The sequence below is a fragment of the Lathyrus oleraceus genome, chromosome 2 (genome assembly GCF_024323335.1).
Source record: "Lathyrus oleraceus cultivar Zhongwan6 chromosome 2, CAAS_Psat_ZW6_1.0, whole genome shotgun sequence".
In the NCBI taxonomy this organism is placed as follows: Eukaryota; Viridiplantae; Streptophyta; class Magnoliopsida; order Fabales; family Fabaceae; genus Lathyrus; species Lathyrus oleraceus.
In genome coordinates this window covers 254,051,458-254,070,840 of record NC_066580.1, presented here as the reverse complement: position 1 = coordinate 254,070,840, position 19,383 = coordinate 254,051,458, and the positions used below count along the sequence as shown (strand labels likewise).

Below are 19,383 nucleotides of genomic sequence, written 5' to 3'. Positions count from 1 at the left end.
CAGAGACAATTCGCAGGTCTCGCTACCGAGAACCCTAACCAACATTTAAAAATATTTCTTCAATTAGCAGATACTTTTAAAACCAATGGAGCTTCTCCTGAGGCAATACGTTTAAGATTATTCCCTTTTTCCCTCAGAGATAAAGCCCTATCATGGTTAGATTCCCTTCCACCCAATTCCATTACGACTTGGGATAACCTTAGAAGAGTTTTTCTTGCTAGATATTTTCCCCCGAGTAAGACCGCCGTTCTTCGAAACCATATAACTAGATTTACCCAAAACCAAGGAGAATCGCTGTTCGAAGCTTGGGAGAGATATAAATAGTTGTTACGAGCATGCCCACATCATGGCTTAGAAAATTGGTTAATCATTCAAACCTTCTATAATGGACTTCATTACAACACAAATATGACCATCGACGCTGCCGCAGGCGGTGCTCTGATGAACAAACCTTACCCTGAAGCTAGTGCCCTCATCGAAGACATGGCTCAAAACCATCAATCATGGGGAGTCAAACGAGCGACAGTGGAGAAGAAGGAAGCCCAAGGAGGAGTGCATGAACTAAGCTCTATAGACATGATGCAAGCTAAAATGGACGCATTAGCCCTCAAAGTCGAGCATATGTACACGAACCCGAACACTATAGCCACAGTTTCGTCGGATTGTGAGATATGTGGAACCCAAGGACACCAATCTGCAGAATGCAGTCTATTAAACGAAACCCACTCCGAGCAAGTGAACTACACCCAAGGGAACCCATACTCGAATACCTATAACCCTGGATGGAGGAATCACCCTAACTTCTCCTATAAAAACAATAACCCTATTCAAAATAATGTACCTCCGAGACCTAGTTATCGAGCCCCTAGATCAAATCAACCCATGCAACCTGTACCACCAAAGCCGAGCCTTGAAAAAATTATGGAAAATTTTATCACCGCTCTGTATACATGCATTTTCGACGCCATGAGATTTGGTATGCAGAATGGTTCTTTCGACAAATGACGACATGGGATAAACGGTTTGGTTGATAAGTGTTGTTCGACACTTCGACAAAATTGAAGCTTCGACATTTCGACAAGATATCTGCAAATGGAAAGGCACCTTTGACAGACATGGAGGATGTTGTAGTATTTCAACAATTCGACAAAGCCTGGAGAAAGACGTCATTTCGACGTAAAGCGTAAACTTCAAATTTAAAAGAGTTGTGACGTTTGGTAGAAAGACGCGTGGAAGCATCTGGCGAAAGGAAGAAAGACATGTGTCATAGTTTTAGGATTTGTTCGTTAGTAACAGTTGTTTTATTTGTATATAAATAGGGTAGTTGTTATCGAAAAAGGGTGTGAAAATTTACTTGTACAAAATTCCTGAAAATACTCAAAGTACCCGTGTGAGAGAAAAGAGTCATATTTGGAACATGTATGTGTAAACAAACACCAAATTCCTTCAAAGTTTATTTTATAAAGTTTAAAGTTCTTTACAAATTCTTTTTACGTCTTCCAGTCAATTATCTTTCTGCACTTTCTTTTTGACACTTTATGTTTTCGTCAGTTACTTTCTGCCATTTATCTTATCTTGTCAAATTTACATCTGTTTGAACGTTTTAATCAACATCTTTCGACATAAAATATTTAGAGAACCAAAATGAAAGATATGAAAGTTGTTCTAGATATCTTCAAAGTCATTTAGATCTGCACATGTCCTAGGATTTGTGTGGTTGATCCTGCAAGTAACCCAATTCTACAAGTTTTGGTAAACCAGAGGTTGTTCGCCAAAATTCACAGCGAACAAATTGGCACACCCGGTCGGACAGTGCAGAAATCTAAAACTTAGTTAATACATAATCAAGGTTTTTTCTTCGTTGTATGAGACTAAGAAGCGGTAAATTAGCCGTATCTGACGTAGAAAGACCTAAAAGAACAAGAATAAGGAAAATGGCGAATCAGCCAAATAATCCAAATAATTCTGATCCAAATGAAGCCATCCCAGTATCCAACCCGGTCCCTTCGACAGGAGGCAATGTAGGATCAGTCCCTGTGTCAGAGGCTATGGCTTCGTCAACAGGGTCAATACCAGCGGTTTCAATTTCGCAAAATGCGCCTAGTTCGTCCGTTAGGGCGCAACAAATGCCTGTTGGGACACCCCCTCCTATGGGAAACACTTCTAGGCCTTTTGTGACGAATTTCACCATACCTCTGCCCGGTAGGGAACAACCATTTGGAATGCCAACTTCAGTAATGGCAAATCTACACAATTCCTCGGTAGTGTATTCTGATTCTATGGCCAATATGTCTTCACCTTTACAAGGGTCAGGATATGGCGGAAACATGAGTAGACTAAATCAACAACCGCTTTACGTGCCGCCGATAACAAATAATTCGGCGTAGGTGATTAGACAACAAATGGACGAGAGTAATCATGATATGGTCCAGATGTTGACACAACAAATGGGAGCGGTGTTTAATCCTCTAATTCAAAACACCACCCAAACAAACCAATTGTTGGCAGCGCAAATGACGCGTATTGCTGACTTTTTTGGAGTCCCTCAAACTCAACACAGAGAACAAGTGGTTCATAACCCAATGGTAGCGGTCCAGGAAGAGCCTACGATAAACCAAATACCGTTAGACAATCCTCAAACAAACGTCAGAAACCAAGAGGATGTAGTCGAACAGCCTCGTGTTGAAATCCTTGTTCCACAAGAGCCTAGAAGGATAGTAATCCAGAGAGGCCAAGACGCGGATGCTGTGTTGCAACAGCGAATCTGGTATAATAACCCCCCCGTCGAAAATAATTTAGCGGCCATGGTCGAAATGATAATGGCACAAAATGGGATGAACATGGGATTACAAAGGCCCAGTTACGCTTCCCCACTATCGGAATATATTCTGCAAGAAGAACTGCCACCAAGGTGGAAAGTTCCTAAGTTCACAAAGTTCTCAGGGGACACTAGTGAGTCCACCATAGAACATGTGGCACGTTATCTGATCGAAGCGGGGGAAATAGCCCGTAATGAAAATTTGAAAATAAAATATTTCCCTAGTTCCTTAACGAAAAACGCGTTTACTTGGTTTACATCTCTGCCTGCAAACTCAGTATATACGTGGACCCAATTAGAAAGATTGTTCCATGAGCAACTTTACATGGGACAAACAAAAATAAGTCTGAAAGAATTAGCCAGTGTTAAGAGAAAACACTCAGAACCAATAGATGATTATTTAAATAGGTTCAGATTGCTAAAGGCTAGATGTTTCACTCCGGTGCCAGAACATGAGTTGGTCGAAATGGCAGCAGGGGGACTAGATTATTCTATAAGGAAGAAACTAGATACCCAGTATCTGAGGGATATGGCACAATTAGCCGATAGAGTGAGACAGGTCGAAAGGTTAAGGGACGAAAAACTCAGAGCAAATAAGAATAAAAAAGAAAGGGTGGCCTACGTAGGGGTTCGCCAAGATGATGAGTACGACGAAAATGAACCAAGTAACTTCGACGAACAAGAGATTGACCTAGCAGAACTAAAGCAAGGCCCACCTTATTCGTGCAAAGTACTAACTCCGTCGAACGGAAACCCAGTCGAAACCAACGATAAGTTCCCCAAAAGGACTTATACGTTCGACATCACCAAATGTGACGAAACTTTCGATCTGTTGGTTAAGGATGGTCAACTAATAAAACCTCCAGGCGCTAAAGAACCGCCTATGGAACAACAGAAAAAGAGAGGTTTTTGTAAATACCATAATTTTCTGGGCCATAAAACGTCTCGTTGTTTCCTTTTCAGGGATCTCGTTCAAAATGCTATCCGTGACGGAAGGCTGAAGTTTGGTGACAAACCAAAACAACAGATGAGGATCTATTCGAATCCCATGCAGACAGTCGAAGCCCACTACGCTGAACCATCCATCGTGAACATGGTGGAGGTCGAAGTTGCTCCTGATGGCAATTTGGAAATGGTGGAGGCCCCTGGAAGTTTCGACACAAATATCAACATGGTTGAGATTGATGATGATCTCGCAAGCCAGAACGAAGTTGAAGTTACTGAAGGCTTCGACAACCAGAAAAGAATGGAAACTACTGAAGGTTTCGATAAGAAGGATAGTGATGACACTGTCGAAGATGTGAAGTTTCGACAAGGAGAGAATTGGGACCGCTTGGGACAGCGAAGTGGGAAGTATGATTATCTCGTGAAGTACAATGCACCGACAAGCTCTCAGATCGACATCTACACAATCCAACCAAGCGGTTGGGAAGATGTTTCTTCAGACAACCATGAAGAAACAGTTGAGGCAATTGAGCATCCCCCTAATACGAAAAAGAAGGTTACTGAAGACCTCATTATTGAAAACAAGGCTACTGAAGGCCTTGATCTTGATCAAACAAAGACAGGTGATGTCGCAAACTGCGTCAACACTATGGGGCCTTTCAGTGAAGAAGTCACAAAAATTAAAGCGGAAGCTGTTAACGGTCCTTTGAAGCCCGTGGTCAGTGGAATTCTGCGTAGGGTAATGGAAGACCCCAAAAGGAATTGGAACAAATGCTGTTGCAAACATGGTCCCAAGAACATATCTTGGTGCTGCTGCCCAGAGAAAGAGTTCGACCAAACACCAAAAGGCGTCGAAGGCGAAGAGGAGAGAGTCATTAGAAAGATGAACGAATTAAGCATCGCTGACGAACGAAATGTTGGGGTAAACATGGTGGAAATATCTCAGAGGGACCAGGCCGAAGTGGGCGAAGATCATCGTCGAAAGGAGCACCAGAGGATGGCGTATCCTAAAGAGGAGGAAAATCTAATAGAATTCATCAAGAGGTGCCAAAGGATGAAAACCGAAGTAATGCTATGCCCACGCAGTAGTGCAATCTTCGACAGGAAGGCAGCAACCAACCTGGAAGCAGTGGATAAAGCCAAGAGGAAAGAAAATTGGGGAACAGCAAGATATGACCCAAGGAGAAGTGATCACCACCAGTGGAGGCATGGAGAAAGACGCCAGAACACCTATAAACCATATGACAAAGCAACGGATGACAAATGGGTTCAACCCATTAGAGATGCCCAGGGGCAGAAAAAATGGGGAAAGTTTGAGGTTCAGAGAGGCGCTTCGATGGAAGGCAAGAAGGAAATAGAAACGCACAAGCCAAGACCATATCCTTCGGAGAATTACAAAGGCAAAAACCCCATGTCCAGATCCCAATGGAGGAGATTCCAGAGGCAGAAGAGGGCAGAAAAAGAGGATGCAGAAAGAGCGTGAATGGAAAAGACACTAACAGCAAAGATAAAGCAGGGTCTAGTAACAATCGTCAGATAAGGAGCAGAAAAGAGGCTTCCCTCCAGATCAATCCTGGCGGCATTGTCGAACCTGTGGCGTCGAAAGAGAAGATGCAGGAGGATGACGAAATAACGGACAACTTCGAATCTGACTCAGAATCATCCTTTAATGTGATCTACAACGTGGTCTCTATTCTCCCTAGAGACTATGATAGAGTTATGGAGGTTGAAGACGAAGAAGACGAGATGGAAGAGGAAACAATGGCACACAGGTCCGTCTGTTACTACGTGATGAATAATGGATGCGTCGAAGAGCAGAACGCTTTCTTCGAAAGACCAGATGACTCCATGAAAGCGCATTTGAAGCCTTTGTTCATAAAAGGAAAGGTGGAGAATATTGGTGTGAATAAGATACTGGTGGATGGGGGAGCAACAGTAAATTTGATGCCCCATTTCATGCTGAAGAAGATTGGGAAAGACGATTCAGACGCGAAACCTCACAACATGGTGCTGTCGAATTATGAAGGAAAAGTAGGAACCACCATGGGTGTTATTCAGGTGAGTCTGACTGTTGGAACCATAACAAGGCCAACGATGTTTATGGTCATTGCTTCAAGGGAGAACTACAACCTACTGCTTGGAAGGGAGTGGATTCATGGCGTAGGAGTCGTGCCCTCGTCAATGCATCAGCGAATAGCCATATGGAGGCCAAACGGGATCGTCGAAAACATTGAGGCTGATCAAAGCTACTTCATGACAGAGATAAACAATGTCAACAGTCAAAGCTTCGACAAGAACCTAGCTCACATACCTCCATGCAGTCCAGCCGAATTCGACTTAAAGGCAACAGACAATGCCTACTGCTCCATGTACCTTCATCCTACACATGGTTTCCAGTGGGATAAAGAAGTAATTGGCGAAACTTACATGTTGGGAACTACTCATATAGCGCCAACGGAATGGGGAAGCGAGTTTGACGACACGAGTAAACAATCAGCGCTCGAAAAAATTACGGCTTACATAGCCGAAAACAAACTCAAAGAGGCCCTTGAGGCTGAAGTAAAATACATGGCTGTCGAAGCCAACAAAGAAAATTCCGACAAACAATGTCCCCAAAGAGACGTTGCAGAAGATCATGATAACAACCAAATGGGCGAATGGCAACACCAAAAGATTGACGCCATTTATGACGACGAACCTCTAGGGTTCGAAAAAGATCCAGTGTTAACTAACGAGAAGATGGTGGCGCAGGATCCATTAGAAGAAATAAACTTAGGAGTGGGGGCAGAAAATAGACCAACCTACATAAGCGCAAAAATGGACCCCCAGTTCAAGGTCGAAATAGTCCAGTTGCTGAAAGAGTTCAAAGACTGTTTCGCATGGGATTATGATGAGATGCCTGGTCTCGACAGAAGTTTGGTCGAAATGCAGTTGCCGATAATGGAAGGAAAGAAGCCAGTAAAGCAGACTCCCAGACGCTTCGCACCAGAAATCCTGTCGAAAATAAAAAAAGAGGTCGAAAGACTTCTAAAATGCAAGTTCATCCGCACAACCAGGCAGGTGATTTCTTAGGTTTTGTGGTCCACAAGAAGGGGATCGAAATAAACGAAAACAAAGCCAAAGCCATAATGGAGGCGAAAGCGCCATCAACCAAAAAGGGGTTGCAGTCTCTGCTAGGGAAAATCAACTTTCTCAGAAGATTCATCTCCAATCTCAGTGGGAAGACGCAAGCTTTCTCTCCTCTACTTCGACTAAAGAAGGAAGACTTTGCATGGGGGCAAGAACAACAAGCGGCCTTCGACAAAATCAAGGGATACCTGGCTAGTCCCCCAATCCTGATGTCTCCTTGCAGAAAAAGAAGTATGAGATTGTACATTTCGGCATCAGACAAAACATTAGGAAGTATGTTGTGTCAAGAAGATGAGAATGGCGTCGAAAGAGCCATTTATTATCTTAGTAGAGTCCTGAATGATGCTGAAACTAGATATAGTATTATAGAAAAACTATGTCTATGTGTATATTTCTCTTGTATGAAATTGAAGCATTATATAAAACCTGTTGATGTATATATTTCCTCCCATTTCGACGTAATAAAGTATATGTTATCTAAATCTATTTTACATAGTCGAATTGGAAAATGGGCTTTAGCATTAACATAATACTCCTTGAAATATCTGCCTTTAAAAGCTGTGAAAGGACAAGTGGTCGCTGATTTCATAGCCGACACTCTATAGACGAAGATGTGGAATATGTCGAATTAGAACCTTGGAAACTATATTTCGATGGTTCCAGTCATAAAAATGGAACTGGCGTTGGGATATTGATTATTTCTCCTGACAGAATTCCAACAAAATTCAAGTACAAAGTTGAAAGTCTGTGTTCAAATAATGAAGCAGAATATGAAGCTTTGATCGCTGGACTTGAAATCTTGTTCAAATTGGGGGCAACAAGAGTCGAAATAATGGGCGATTCCGAACTGGTGATAAAGCAGTTGACGAAAGAGTATAAGTGCGTGAAAGAAAATTTAATCATGTACTTTGTAATAGCCAATAGACTTCTCAAGGAGTTCGACAATGTGGTCTTCAGGCACATTCCCAGGTTGGAGAATCAAGAAGCGAACGATCTTGCTCAACTAGCATCTGGATATAAAGTGTCGAAGGAAAAGTTAGAAGAAGCCATTGAAGTCAGAGGAAGAGTCGTATCCACCAAGTTGTCCCCATCAGATCTGGAGTCAATAAGATTAGGATACGGTGACGAAGAAAACTTTGAGATATTCAACATAGATGATTCAGGAATTACAGACTGGAGAAAGCCTATCAAGAATTATCTACAAGACCCAAATCAGAAAGCAGAAAGAAAGATAAAATACAGAGCTTTGAGTTATGTACTTTTTGGAAATGAATTGTTCAAAAAGACTGCAGAAGGAGTCTTGTTGAAATGCTTAGGTGAAGACGAAGCCTACATAGCCTTGTCGAATGTACACCGTGGAGCGTGTGGCGCACACCAAGCAGGTCACAAAATGAAGTGGTTATTATTTCGACAAGGAATGTATTGGCCAACAATGCTGAAGAACTGTGTCGAATTTGCAAAAGGATGTCAGGAGTGTCAAGTACATGCAGGCATACCTCATGTTCCTGCAAGTGAGCTGCATTCAATCATAAAGCCTTGGCCATTTAGAGGATGGGCTTTAGACTTGATTGGGGAAATTCGACCAGCCTCTTCAAAAGGACAAAGGTACATTTTGGTTGGGATAGACTATTTCACTAAATGGATTGAAGCGATACCATTGGTAAATATGGATCAAGAAGCAGTCATAGACTTTATCCAAAAATACATAATTTACAGATTTGGGATACCTGAAACAATAACAACAGATCAAGGATCTGTGTTCACTGGTAATAACATGCAGAAATTTGCACAAGAAACAGGTCTTAAACTCCTTACTTCGACACCTTACTATGCTCAAACCAATGGGCAGGTTGAAGCAGCCAACAAGGTAGTGATAAATTTGATCAAGAAGCATGTAGGGAAAAAACCTAGAAATTGGCATAAGACTCTAGATCAAGTCTTATGGGCTTGTCGAACGTCTCCTAAAGAAGCAACGAATTCGACTCCATTTAAGTTGACTTACGGACATGATGCAGTTTTACCAGTCGAAATATATTTGCAGTCAGTTAGAGTGCAAAGGCATCATGAAATCCCATCAGATATATATTGGAGTATGATGATGGATGAATTGGTTGATATGGACGAAGAAAGACTACGTGCGCTAGATCTAATAAGAAGACAAAAAGAAAGAGTCGAAAAGTTTTACAATAAGAGAGTAAAATTCAAGACCTTCTTAATTGGTGATCTCGTTTGGAAAGTAATCCTTCCTATGGATCGAAAAGATAAGTTAATGGGAAAATGGTCTCCTAAGTGGGAAGGACCTTTCCAGATTTTGAAAATATTTTCAAATGGCGCGTATGAGATTGAAGAAATAGGGAAGGATGAGAGAATCCTAAAGATAAATGGCAAGTATTTGAAAAAATATAATCCAATATTACAGGAAGTAAAAATAATAATAGAATAATTGCAAACATAATTGTGATAAGCTTTGCCAAATAAAAATGGCATTAAAGTTATTACAAAGAAAGCCTCAAAGGGCTGAGAGTTGTTAAATCAATTCGACTACAAATTAATACTGGCAAAAGTTTCCTTCAAAGTGGCGAATTTCTGCCTCTGAAACTGGAGTCAATGATCACAAAGACTTTTGTGAGTAGAAAGAGTCTCAATCTCTTGACTAAGTTGCTGGGCCTTCTCAGCATGTCGAATACCCACCCTCAACTCTTCGTGAATCTCGCTCTGCTTAGGTTGCTGTATGGATGCCTTACGTTTTTTCTCTTGAGAGATCTTTTCTTGAAGTGCTGCTATCTGTTTCTCCCATTTTTGGATATTGTCATCACAAGCAGCAACTTCTTTGACATAAGTTTCAGAAAGCTTTTGCAACTTTGAAACTTTGTCAGTCGAAGTCGAAACAGCATCCCATTCAGCAGTTTGAGTTTCAGACTTTGAGGAGATTTGATTGGTAAGATCTCTTTGACGATGAAGATCTGCAGTGGCCAAGTCAATGAGGGTCATCAACTCCATCACAAAACTTCCAACCTCAGCAGAAGATTCCAAGACATTCACTTGCTTCAAAATTTTCTTAAGTTCAAGGTGAGCAAGGGAGTTCTCTTCCAAAATTTTGAACAAATCAACATCAAGGATTTTCGTTTTAATTTTGGTCAAGATGTTGCCAAGTGATGGTGCTTCAGAAGTGGCCCCAAAAGTGGTCGAACTGCTCTGCGAAGAATCATGGAAATTAAAACGGGCGCTAAGCATGGCCTTCAGATACTCTAAAGGTATCTGCACTTTGAGATTTTCAAGCTCCTCGCGAGAGAAACTAGTCGAACCAGTTGATTTGCCACTCCCTTGGGTCTGGTCAGGAGCAGGTGGAGTGTTTCACTCTAAAGTTTGCTCAGCCTCTATGTGTTTCGACTGGTTACCCTCATCTTTGGCAGCTTCGTTTTCATGATCATCTTCGACCCCAGCTTCCATGTCAGTATCATCACCCTGAGTTGCAGCATCTAATCCTGGAGGAGAATGAGATTCATCTTCAGAAGCGTCACCCACTGTAGCGTCGAATTCTGCCACAGTCTGCATGTCATGATCACTTGTGGGGATATCTTCTTCTAGGACCGTTTCCTCCAGAATTTTCTCAGGTGTCCTTTCGACAGCCACTTGTTCCTGAAAATAATCATAAGATTTAGAAGAAAAAGATGCAGGAAAGGTGAATATATACTGTCGAAATAAAAAACTTACCTTAGGAATCTTAGTGTTAAAGCTGGATTTCCCACTCTCCGTGTCATTCGACTGAGGCTTAGCAGGGGGAGTACTTGCAGAATCCTTCCTAGTCGATTTAACGATGGATCTTTGGGAAGAGACCTTCGTGAGTTTCTTCTTCTTCTGAGGGGGAGGGATTAACTCTGGAGATTCGTCACCAGACTCTTCATTAGGGACTTTATCCTCTTCTTTCTCCTCTTCACTCTTTCTCTTTTGGATTGTTGGGGGTTTTCGACTTACCTAGTCATGCAGACCAAAAGCAAGTCAATTTAAAAAAAAAGGGAAAGGAATAAATGAGAAAAAGGAAAGCGCTTGGCGATGCTTCGACAGAAGCTTTCTTGGCAGGAATCCTCACGGCTAGGGAAAGAAAGAAGATTCAGAAACAAATATAAGAAATACATGATAATACAGTTAGAATAACAAAAGGAAAAATCATGTTTTCTGTGAACACCTTCAAGAATGGGATCCTCCACGCGAACGTGTTCTATTCCAATATGAAGGTGTCCTGGGTATTCGCCCAGATGATACTTAGTCGGAACCACACACTCAGCAGGTTTTTTGTACTGTTGACGAAGAATTTTCATAAAATCCCCATAAACGAACCAATCTGGAAATGGAGGGCTAAATGCCACGCCAAATTCAGCAGTTGGCAAAGGAGGGAATTTTGGTGGATGACAACTGAAAGCCAGGTCATAACGCGCCTCTGGTCGAAGATTTGAAGGCAATGACAGTTTTTCAAACTTCTCCGTCAATTTGCGTTTCAATTCTGCTGCTGCTTCGTGTATGGTTCGACTAAGATCATCAGGTCTATACGCAGTTTCGAAATACTTTTGAAATTTCTGTATTTCCCTAATGTGTCTTTGAATACCTTTTTTGGTCTGATCCTGCACAAAAGCGAAAGCATTTGTCAAATGTGTAGCAAAGGCAGCTACGTCGAAAAATCTGTTGGAATAATAATCTTTCCACCATTTGTCAAACTCAGGAGTACATAGGAATGATGGTCGAAATATAACTGGTCGAATGTCGAGAGAATCATCAGCCAGTTTCTTCGACAGTTCTTTGCCCTCATCTTCAGTATGAAGGGAGTTATAAAAGATGATGGATCCTTTCTTGGGGAATATAGGTCGAGGTTTTATCTGGATTAGGCCAAACTGTCTAGAAACAAGGTTGGGTTGATAAACTATCAAAGCAATTTGGTTTTTAGTGGTGTTACGGTAAGAAAAAAGGAGCCTAGGGGTTAAGAATGATTCCCAAACATTCAGAAATATATTTTCATCTTTCTGCATTTCAAAAGGTAGTTGTTGGGTAAACCATTTAGGTCCAATTTTTCTATCAGCAAAAGGTGCCATGGTCGAAGTAAACTGATACCTCTTGGCAAACATCATGACATAGCTTTTGAAAGCTTGTCGAAGGCTGATCCCTTCATCAATTGGTGTTATTAGCACCAACCTTGGCCATTCGACAATCCTATTTTTTACTTCTTCTTCATCTACTTCCGGTGCTACAGGAAGATTGGCTTCAAATGTGGCATTGAGCCATAATTGCAAGAGCCAGAAAGGTCCTGATAAGTTGATTTTACCTTGGGTTTTGGCGTTTTTCAAAAGATGTACGCTCTCACTCAGAGATTCATAAAGATTCGCCAGAATCATTTCGCTCAAGCATAGTTTTGTGCCTGCATGAAGCTGATTGGCTATGGTGATGAATCTCTTAGCAACCTGGAGGGAACGAGAGCAAAACACATATTTGGATAGCCATAGAGTTAGAAAAGCTATGTGTTCGACATCTGAAACTTCAGTAGTACTCTTGTCATGATAATAGGACATAAATAAGGAGTATGGGGTGAGGCTAGTCTCGAAAGCGATGGTATCTTCATTTAAGACAGTAGGGTCGAAATCTATACCGTTGGGGTGAAGGCCAACAATGGTTGCCGCGTCGAAAAGAGTGGGCATAACCATCCCACAAGGGAGATGAAAGGTGTTGTAGGTACTATCCCAGAAGTAGAGAGAATCCAAAAGCATATTTGGACAGATATTGGGTCCTACTCTCGACAACTGAATAAGGTCGAAAATGCCTACTTCTTTCCAAAAATCCCCTTTAACCTTTTCGATCTTATCTAGCCAAGATAAATAGTCAGAGGGGTCTTTCAACCAGGGGCAAGTTCTAAATATCCTGGGGTAATTCAAATAGGCTAAGTCCAATTCTCCATTATCTGTCGAACTCGATGGGTCATTTTATTCTACAACTTTCTCTTTAGGCTGAGGTTTCACTCCAGCGCCTATGGGTTTTGTGTGGAAATAAGTTGGAAAAAATTCTCTTAAGCGGTCTGGTTTAATCTCTGGGTTTGGGAGAGGACCTAACATAACATGACAGTTTCCAGAAATAAGAACATGGATTAATACCTGGGATTTATAGATGCATTCTTTTTCTTTCTCATTTAGAGGTTCTGGAACATACTGTTGATTTCCAATAGTTACTGGTCCTTTCAAATCGTGCACAGGAGAGAAAGCTGGATCTTGTTTCTTCTTGGAATGTTTGCTGCTTGAAGGTTTTTGAGGAGCCATTGTTAGGAAGAACTTAGGATTTTTTCTCAGGAGAATTATGAAAGCTTAAGAAATGGGTATGAAGAAAAGTAATCTGAAGCGTTAAAAGGGTTTAGAGAAAAAGGTTTATGGTTATTTATAGGAAGAAGATGATGAAAAACGCTTCAAAATGGTAATGTTCATAGTGGGACACGTGGCCGATTTTGATGGGGGTGTTAAAGAGGTGGAAGTTAAAAAGAGACCATGATGTTAAGAAATGATGGAAGTAGACTCTGAACGTGGGCTAGACGTGACATTTTGGAGAAAGTGTAATGATGAGTCTGTGTTGGAAATTGAGATTATCAAAAACTTGGATTTAATAAAGATTAAATGACATGACATCAAAACAATGGTTGACAACAAATGACTGTTTCTCCAGAAAAACGGTCGAAACATCTTTGCTGGGGGGAAATTTGTATACATGTGTTTTCGACGCCATGAGATTTGGTATGCAGAATGGTTCTTTCGACAAATGACGACATGGGATAAACGGTTTGGTTGATAAGTGTTGTTCGACACTTCGACAAAATTGAAGCTTCGACATTTCGACAAGATATCTGCAGATGGAAAGGCACCTTTGACAGACATGGAGGATGTTGTAGTATTTCAACAATTCGACAAAGCCTGGAGAAAGACGTCATTTCGATGTAAAGCGTAAACTTCAAATTTAAAAGAGTTGTGACGTTTGGTAGAAAGACGCGTGGAAGCATCTGGCGAAAGGAAGAAAGCCATGTGTCACAGTTTTAGGATTTGTTCGTTAGTAACAGTTGTTTTATTTGTATATAAATAGGGTAGTTGTTATCGAAAAAGGTGAAAATTTACTTGTACAAAATTCCTGAAAGTACTCAAAGTACCCGTGTGAGAGAAAAGAGTCATATTTGGAACATGTATGTGTAAACAAACACCAAATTCCTTCAAAGTTTATTTTATAAAGTTTAAAGTTCTTTACAAATTCTTTTTACGTCTTCCAGTCAATTATCTTTCTGCACTTTCTTTTCGACACTTTATGTTTTCGTCAGTTACTTTCTGCCATTTATCTTATCTTGTCAAATTTACATCTGTTTGAATGTTTTAATCAACATCTTTCGACATAAAATATTTAGAGAACCAAAATGAAAGATATGAAAGTTGTTCTAGATATCTTCAAAGTCATTTAGATATGCACATGTCCTAGGATTTGTGTGGTTGATCCTGCAAGTAACCCAATTCTACAAGTTTTGGTAAACCAGAGGTTGTTCGCCAAAATTCACAGCGAACACACCGCAAGAAGAAATTCTTCCACGATGTGAGAAACTTCTATTGGGACGAACCGCTCCTTTTCAAAAGGGGCAAAGATGGCATTTTTCGCCGTTGCGTTCCAGAAGAAGAGGTAAATAGTATTATTGAGCATTGTCATTCTGCACCTTATGGTGGACATGCGAGCACCTCTAAGACGTACGCCAAGATTCTTCAAGCTGGCCTATTCTGGCCTACCATGTGGCGTGATGTCTATGCTTACATTGTTAAATGTGATAGATGCCAACGCACTGGAAACATTTCAAGACGTGATGAAATGCCCTTAAGAAACATTCAGGAAGTAGAACTCTTCGACGTATGGGGTATAGATTTCATGGGACCCTTTCCATCATCCTTAGGAAATAGGTATATTTTAGTAGCCGTAGACTATGTGTCTAAGTGGATTGAAGCTATAGTTGCATCCACAAACGACACTAGGGTAGTAATCAAACTATTTAAAAACTATATATTCCCTAGATTTGGAACACCACGTTTAGTCATAAGCGATGGAGGATCACACTTTATATCGAGAATATTTGATAAACTTTTAAGAAAATTTGGAGTTAGGCATAGAGTAGCAACACCATACCACCCACAGACTAGTGGCCAAGTAGAAGTATCTAATAGGGAGATAAAACAAATCCTAGAGAAAACTGTTTCTATTTCTAGGAGAGACTGGTCTCAGAAGCTTCAAGAAGCATTATGGGCCTATAGAACCGCTTTCAAAACCCCTATAGGAACTACTCCTTATCAACTAGTCTATGGAAAATCCTGTCACTTACCATTCGAGTTAGAGCATAAAGCCTATTGGGCCATTAAAACTTTGAATTTAGACTACCTAGCCGCTGGAGAAAAGCGTACCCTAGACATTCATAAATTAGAAGAACTGAGGCAATCTGCCTACGAGAATGCAAAAATATATAAAGAGAGGACAAAAGCCTATAATGACAAAAGAATAGTAAAGAAAAACTTTAACGTAGGCGATTTTGTTCTCCTTTTCAACACTAGGTTACGACTCTTCCCTGGAAAGCTACGTTCAAGATGGACTGGGCCTTTCGAAGTATCCAAGATTCTGAGATCCGGAGCCGTAGAAATCAAGAACCAAACCTGTATCTCATTCATTGTAAATGGACAAAGACTGAAGCTCTACGAAGGAGGAGACATTCCAGCATACTACTCAAGCCACACCCTGATTGATCCACCAATTCCTACTACTACAGGTGTATAAATTCTAATCGTCAAGCTAATGACGTTAAACAAGCGCTGCGTGGGAGGCAACCCATGGTTTTTCTTTTCATTTTACTTTTTTCGCATTTATTTACATTTATTTTTATTTTTATTTTTATTTTATCTTATTTTGCCATGAGACTAAGATTTGAATGGTTTGCATTTTCAGGATCACTTTCCTAACTTTTACAGGATGCAGGGTTTTGATGACATGCATGTTGCCTATAGAGATAATGCTCAGAGGGAGCGCTACATTGCTTTGTATTAGTGCCCTATGGCACCCACATGTTATCCTGATCAACACTGTATGGAGGCACTGGGTATCGAGCCTAGTATCCCATTCCTTAGCCACCAGCTCCACTGGGACGAATTTGCTGATGACTTGAATAACACATATAGGAACCTGACTTTTGAATTCCTGAGTTCATTCGACTATGACCCATATTCTGGACCAGATGGGTATGCTGCTTTCAGACTTTTTGGAGTTGAATACTCCTTTAGCCAGAAAGAGTTCGGCAACTTATTGGGCTTCCAGACCACTCCTGATGCTATCCCGGAGACACCCATGGGATATTTCCTGGGTAAGGAAGTGGAGAAGTTTTGGAGTGATATATCAGGTGGCGGAAGCCAGGATCCATCTACGCAGTTATCTTATGTCATACATAACCCAGCCTTCAGATATTTTTAGATGATATTAACACATTCCTTCTTGGGAAGACAGGATGCAGAGACACTACTGAGTGAAGAGGAGATCTTCCTCTTATTTTGCGCATCCCAGTCTCGCCCAGTAGCATGTGGGAACTTTTCATTGAATAATCTCAGCGGTATCTCTAGATCCACCGAAGGAGTCATCCATGTTGGTGGAATCATCACACAGATTGCAGTCGCTTTGGGTCTGTCTCGCAAGCTGTCACATCTTCTGTTTGACCAGAGGATTGATGAGGAGAGCCTCTTTCCACCCATGTCAGTTCCGATTGCTAGTCGACAGTGAGGCTATCCATTACTTCACATTGCCAGACCCTATGATGACCAGTGTGCATGATCCAGCGAATTGGAGTTATGCTCTAGAGGGCCAGGGAGAGACTGTCGAGGCACCGAGATCACCTCCCGCTGCTGAATACACGCCTACACCACCATCTCCTAGAATCACTGTTTTCTCTAATAATCATTCATTGTAGACACCCGACATACGCACCCAGATTGTTGAGTGTCGTAGAGAGATTGCAGAGCTTAGACAGGAAGTGGCGAACCTAACTTTACAGATAGGAGTGTCTGATCTCACCCATGCTACTGAAGCCGATTGTCTATACCAGGAGATCACATAGCTCAAGCAGGAGTTAGCCGTGCTCCGTGGATCCACTCAGGCAGACGACACCCCTAATACTTGATCTCACCATTTCATTCTATTTCTCTTTTATATATTTATCGTATTTGCATTATCTATTTTATATTATCGCATTAAGAATATTATATAAACCACTACTATACATTAGTATTTCTATTTTTATCCATATATGTTTTATATTTATTTTATTTGCATTTTAATTTTTCAGTTATTTGTTTATTTATTTTTAATTTCTGTTTTTGTTTTTGTTTCAGTTTCACTTTTTATTTTCGTTTTTACTTTTATAAAATTATGCAAGTCAAAGAAACTAGGAGAATCTCAAGACAAATGCTATCCAGACCCCTCAAAGCCAAAAGACAAGCGAAGCCCAAACCAAAGGACCAAAATCTGGCCCAGCCAGATTTTGCCTTGTGGCGCCCGCCATAGGACCTGTGGCGCCCGTCACAGCGTCTGTAAATGGTCGGGGCAGACCACTTTTCTTCACCAATTTTTGCAACTTACAACCTCCAAAACCTATTTTTTCACCTTGGAAAAAAGCCCTTGAACCCACAAAAAGCTCATACTTTCCTAACCATCATACCACACAAATCATTAACCCACTTTCCATTTTCGATTTCATCCGCCGGATTTTGTAAAAATCCAACCTTTTCACCAACCACTTCATCTTCTTCATCCACTTTTCAAGAGCATTCAAATGGAGTTCAACGGATTCATCCTTCGAGGAGGGAAACCGGGGGAGAGACAAAGAAAAATCATTGAACGGTTGCAAAATCGGGAAATTCTTCCCACAAGGTATGTTGACGAAAATTGTCTCTATACTTTAGGCATCTACCATAACATTTTCCATTTATTAGACAACTTAGGTTTGCATAATTTCTTTATCAACAAAGAACCCACCTATGAGTGGTTGACAATCGAATTTTTAAGTTCCTTAATTTATATTGTCAACCCTAACACTGCTAGCACAGTTGGTACTGTCAAATTTAGAATGTTTGCTGTTGAATACCAATTCAGTACCGACGAACTAGCCAGCTTGTTAGGGATCCCTCATGGGGAAGGTGCTATTTGTGAGGTCCTTTTGGATTCCGAATGGTCTGTTGAGGTATTTTCCTTCTGGGAGCGTTTATCCAACACTTCCATAAACTCTTTTGAAGGAGTTCTTGCCTCAACTATCCATAACCCGACCATCAGAGTTTTTAGATATCTGTTGGCATGCACTATTTTTGGCCGGGAGAATCCAAATAAGGTTAACGCTAGAGAGCTTCTATATTTGCAAGGAAGCCTCACAAATAGGAGAATTAATTCGGTTCCGTTTATGCTCGCCCATATGATTTTAACTCTGAATAAGGCGGGACCGATTTCTTTTGGTGGACTGATTACGTCTATTGCTCGGACACTCAACCTGAACAATGAGATGGCTACCCTAGACCCCTTACCTCCTCGCACAATTAACTTAAAATTTCTGAGAGACATGAAATTGTGCCGTTCAAGGAGAGAAAGAGGTTATAGACTTACGGTTCATGGTGTAGCCATCCCATCTATTATTCTACCTTGCACTAGACGTACCGATATACATGATGAGAGGAATTGGACCTACTATTTAGATGCTCCACTTGTTTTGGGTCCTCTTCCTCCTAACATTCCTGATGAGGCGGGACCAGACACTGATGATGAATATGACCGGAGAGAGAGATCTCCCGTACCCCATGTGTCCCCCCATCATCCTTCACCACCACACACCGCACCATCTTCTTCTTCTGCAGGTACCACTCCTGGCTTCTATATTACAGAGGAGATGTGGCGAGACCACATGGCTAGAGAGCAAAGGCGAGATGACCTACTCTCTACCATCCAACAACAAATGACGGATAATATGAACTTCATGCAAGAATCGCAGCGGAGGACATACAGGTCCTACGACACTGTTCTATAGTCTCTGCAAGTGATCACAGACACACAGGCCCGTCAACAACACTACAACCAGCGACACATGGCACTCATCGAAGCTACTCAAGGTTCCATTCTAGGTAACCTTCGAGAGGTGAGGACCACTCAGGATGCCCTACAGGCGAGGATGGATCAGAGAGACCGTCGTCGTACCCGATCCCGTCGTCCACCTCAAGATGGCGAGGGCACTAGTGGTCAGCAATAGGTTGCCAGGTAACTCTTCCCTTATCTTATTTCAGAACATTGGGGACAATGTTCTATTTAAGTGTGGGAGGAGCATTTATCGTTTTCCTTTTATTTCCAGTTTTATTTGCTGTTTTTAAACTATTTATTTCCTTTTAGTTGTTTAATTTCCCTTTTAGTTGTTTATTTTTCTTTTTAGT

At 41.2% G+C, this 19,383-nt stretch overlaps 1 non-coding gene across 1 annotated transcript; it reads right to left on the bottom strand.

Annotated features, from left to right (window-relative positions):
* Window positions 1-246: 246 nt before the first annotated feature.
* On the bottom strand, window positions 247-353 carry LOC127124479 (small nucleolar RNA R71). The gene has a single exon (XR_007803964.1). It is a non-coding gene; the product is annotated as a small nucleolar RNA R71 (small nucleolar RNA).
* Window positions 354-19,383: the final 19,030 nt, after the last annotated feature.